This window comes from Lathyrus oleraceus, chromosome 5 (genome assembly GCF_024323335.1).
Source record: "Lathyrus oleraceus cultivar Zhongwan6 chromosome 5, CAAS_Psat_ZW6_1.0, whole genome shotgun sequence".
Taxonomy (NCBI): domain Eukaryota; kingdom Viridiplantae; phylum Streptophyta; class Magnoliopsida; order Fabales; family Fabaceae; genus Lathyrus; species Lathyrus oleraceus.
In genome coordinates this window covers 281320168-281325333 of record NC_066583.1, presented here as the reverse complement: position 1 = coordinate 281325333, position 5166 = coordinate 281320168, and positions in this window count along the sequence as shown.

Here is a 5166-nt window from a genome sequence, read left to right as displayed (position 1 = left end):
GAACTGTCAAGGAATGTTTCAACATCCTCCATGACATCGGTTCCTTCCTCTTTATCGTCCACAATAACATTTATGGATTCCATCAGGACATTGGTCCTGTAGTTGAACACTCTGTAGGCTCTGCTATTTGTGGAGTATCCCAAAAATATACCTTCATCACTTTTGGGATCTAGCTTCCTTCTCTGTTCACGATCTGTGAGAATGAAGCATTTACTTCCAAAGATATGAAAGTACTTCACAGTGGGTTTTCTGCCTTTCCATATTTCATATAGAGTGGAGGAGGTTCCTTTTCTCAAGGTGACTCTGTTGTGAACATAGCAGGCGGTGTTCATTGCTTCAGCCCAGAAGTGCATGGGGAGCTTCTTTGCATGAATCATTGCTCTGGCAGATTCTTGAATAGTTCTATTTTTTCTTTCAACTATTCCATTCTGCTGAGGAGTTATAGGTGAGGAGAACTCATGACTTATTCCTTCAGACGAGCAAAACTCATCAAACTTGGAATTCTTGAACTCCGTACCATGATCACTTCTAATCCGGACCACACAACTGTCCTTTTCCCTTTGGAGTCTTATGCACAGGTCTTTGAAGACATCAAATGTATCTGACTTCTCCCTGATGAAGCTTATCCACGTGTATCTGGAATGGTCATCCACCACCACGTATGCATACTTCTTCCCACCAAGACTTTCAACCTGCATAGGTCCCATGAGGTCCATGTGCAACAGTTCCAGAACTCTGGAGGTTGTGGGATGTCCCAGCTTTGGATGTGACATCTTGTTTTGCTTGCCCACCTGGCATTCTCCACAGACTCTTCCTTCATCAATCAGGAGCTTTGGAATTCCTCTGACAGCTTCCTTGGATATTATCTTCTTCATTCCCCGTAAGTGAAGATGTCCAAGACGTCTATGCCACAACTTCACATCCTGTTCTTCCTTGGCTGAGGAGCATGTTGTGGAAAGGTTTGAGACTTCAGGTTCCCACAGGTAGCAGTTATCTTTGGACCTGGTTCCTCTCATAACTTCATGATTGTCACCATTTGTCACAATGCATAGCTCCTTAGTAAACTGAACATGAAACCCTTGATCACACAGCTGACTTATGCTGATGAGGTTTGCAGTTAGTCCTCTTACTAACAGCACATTATTCAGTTTTGGCACTCTAGAACAGTCCAGTTTGCCCACACCTTTTATTTTTCCTTTGGCACCATCACCAAAGGTCACATAGCTGGTAGTGTGAGGTTGAATATCTACCAGTAGATTTTCCATACCAGTCATGTGTCTTGAGCATCCACTGTCAAAGTACCAGTCTTCTCTGGAAGAGGCCCTTAGAGCAGTGTGTGCTATCCTAGCATACCATTGTTGCTTCTTAATGGAAGCATAGGGCTTATGTGTTTTATGCTTAGGCTTAACATGCAAGGCTTGGTTAGGGAAACCTTGAATCCAGTAGCAGAAGGCTTTTATATGACCAAGCCTACCACAGTGGTGACACCTCCACTCCTGGTATTTCCTCTTCTGATGATCATTCATCCTAGTTCCTCGATGTTGAGACATTGGCTTTGACTTCCGCTTGAACTTCTGAACTTTAGCCTTTGGGCGTTTGTGTTCAGTTGAGGATCTTTTCCCAAATCCAAGGCCAGATTTGGTTCCACACTGTTGTCCCACCTTTAGAATCTCCTCCAAGGTGTCAGTTCCCTTATTCATCATTCTGATGGATTTAGTCATCTGATTCAGCTTGGAGGTCAGCAGGGTTATCTCACCATTTAGACCCTCTATGACAGACAGTTGCATCTGTCTCTCATCTTCCAGTTCCTTGATGAGTTTCTTTTGCTTTTCTCCTTGTGCACGCACTTCTGCACTGGTGGAACACAGCTTCTTATAGGCTGCAGCAAATTCATCAAAGGTCAGTTCATCTGCACTTGAGTCATCTTCATAGGCACATACACTGGTTAGTGCAGTGACATGTTTGGCAGATTCTCCTTCAGATTCACTTTCAGAGTCTCCTTCAGACCATGTGATAGCTAACCCCTTATTTTGCAATTTGAGGTAAGTAGGGCATTCAGCTCTGACGTGTCCATACCCTTCACAACCATGACACTGGATTCCCTTGCCGTGATTGAACTTCTCATCAGAAGTTGATCATTTCTTAATGTCAGACGGGATGTTCTTGTCATTGGGTCTACCTCTTTGATCAATCTTCTTCACGAACTTGTTGAACTGTCTCCCAAGCATGGCTAAGGCTTCTGATATACTTTTATCACCTCCAGTATATCCTGCTTTTGACTCCTCTTCAGCATTAGATACAAAAGCTATGCTTTTGTTCTTCTTCTCAGCATACTGACCCAAGCCCATTTCAAAGGTTTGGAGGGAACCAATGAGTTCATCCACCTTCATGTTGCAGATGTCCTGCGCCTCCTCTATGGTTGTGACCTTCATAGCAAATCTCTTAGGCAAGGACCTGAGAATCTTTCTTACAAGTTTCTCTTCAGCCATTTTCTCACCTAGTCCACCAGAGGTGTTTGCAATTTCAAGAATATTCATGTGAAAGTCATGAATAGTCTCATCCTCTTTCATCCTCAGATTTTCAAACTTGGTGGTCAGCATCTGAAGTTTGGACATCTTCACCTTGGAAGTACCTTCATGAGTTACCTTGAGGGTATCCCAAACTTCCTTAGCTAGTTCACAGTGGTGTACCAGCCTGAAGATGTTCTTGCTGATTCCATTGAACAATGCATTCAAGGCCTTGGAATTTCCAAGAGCTAATGCCTCTTGCTCCTTGTCCCACTCTTCTTCAGGAATCTGCACACTGACTCCATCTTCACCTGTCCTCATTGGATGTTCCCATCCTTTATTGACAGCTCTCCAGACTTTGCTGTCTAGAGACCTTAAGAAGGCTATCATACGAGGCTTCCAGTCATCATAATTAGAGCCATCCAACATGGGTCGTCTGTTTGAGTGTCCTATCTCCTTGTCCATGGTACTAGAAAGTAACTTCCCTAGATCTCACCCAGAAGTTCACAGGCAGGGTGCCTGCTCTGATACCAATTGAAATTCTAGTTATCAGACTTTGGATGTCACACTGGTTGTTATGACATCCAATTCTGCACAGACAGGGATTATGCAGAACTTAACAGTAAGTGTAGTAAATAACACAAGTAATTGTTCACCCAGTTCAGTCCAACATGACCTACGTCTGGGGGCTACCAAGCCAGGGAGGAAATCCACTATTAGTAGTATCAATTCAAAGCTAAACTCACCCGTTTACAACTTATCACTTAATCCCTACCCAATGCAATTTCAATCTTAACCTAAGATCAGAGTTCCTACTCACTCCCCCTCAATCACCTCAGTGATTACTATCTTTAAACAATATTAAAGACAAGTTGAAGTCACACTTCAAACAACTCTTGATTGTGCTTCACAGCTTTAATCAAGATACACAACACTCACGCTTAAAAGCTTTGAGTGACACAACACTTACAACTCAATGAACACCCTATGCCAAAGCTATCATCTACTTGATAATGACTTGGATTACAAGATACGTCTAATACAAGACTCACAAAAATACAGCAGTGAAGTATGATGGACACACAAAATCTTCACGCCTCAAAATCCCTGAAACTGAATGAAGGAACGCCTTCCTTTTATATTGCAGTATCCTGGGCTTTTGCACCTGTATTCTCCTGAATTTAAGGTCACACAAGTTTCCATAAATTCAACATTTAGGTTACTAACAAATAGGCTATTTGTTAGGTTCATTGAATGTAGATTGGTTGTTGATTTCCTGGTTTTTCTCTAAGTTGTTGACTTCCTGAAGAATAGCCTGAGAAAAAGCTGAAACAGAAAACTGAACAACCTACAATATAGCATATGCTGTCAGGCATGAATGTCACGACATTCAGCTTGACATCAAGGTCCATATGCTGAGTCTATTTTTCCAGAAAACAGACTGTACAATTTTGCTGACCTGTACATGATCAAAATGACCATACTACAGTGAAAGCTTACATTAATAAATGTCAAAGTGTCCAACTTAACATTTACACAATTGGCCTTAAGTTAGTTCTGTTATTCTTTTTGAAGAACAAACTAAGTTACATGCTGAAGTATAGCAGAACACCACTCTGTCTAATCTTCAGCAGCTGCTGTCAATGATGAATGTCATAACATACAGTTTGACATTCAGTCAGTAGGCCTTATGCCAGGTCTGGTCTTTCCTTGATAACCAGACTTGAAATAGATACTAAATTCTAACAGAACACCTGCTGTTCTATTCCTTAGTATCTGTTGACAGGTATGAATGTCACAGCATCCAGTTTGACATTCAATAAATCCTGTGTTAGCTAGTCCGGCAGTAACTACACTGTAGTCACACATACATGTCATGACATCAGTCAAGACATTAGTAACCATCTAGTGTTTTACCATATAATGCAGCCAATTAAACACCTACACTTAATTTAAGAAGAAAAGATATTTTAAAACTATTTTCAGACGCGTTTATAAGTTTAGAGTCTGGTTCGTTAGAACCTCTTTTGGTTAAGAAATCCAGGTTATAATACTTTTCAACTTAGTCAAGAAACTATATTTCTTAAAAATAGGTTTACTACTCTAACGCAATGCTCGCGTTTTTATAAGTGACAATAAGAGGGTTTGATTAGGGAGTAAACTCAGTTCTGAATACGCGAAAGCGACAGTTCTTGTTAAATTAGTTCTTTTCAAAGTAGGAAACACTACCCATAAGTAGTTCTATTAGCAAGTCCTTGGATTATTAATTGATTACGTGAATTGCATTCGACCCTGTCTCTATCAATTAAACTTTATTCAACACTTTACTTTTCATTGCACACTCTAAAAAAACTTATTTTAATCGCCTTGGATAAACATCATAACAACAGGTAACGATAGATTGACACTTGGTCTCTGGGGATTCGACAATCTTTTATATTACTCTGACGCGTTCGTACACTTGCGAAAAGCACGCATCACTGCCATATCTCTTACTCGATGATGCTTCATGTTTCGATAAATGTCCCTCTCGGACTCCTTCCTCAAGCCTCATCCCCATGTTTACCATCTCGGTAAAGTCATTGGGGGCACTACCAATCATATGTTCATAATAGAATGAACTCATAGTTTTCATAAAGATCTTTGTCATCTCTTTTTC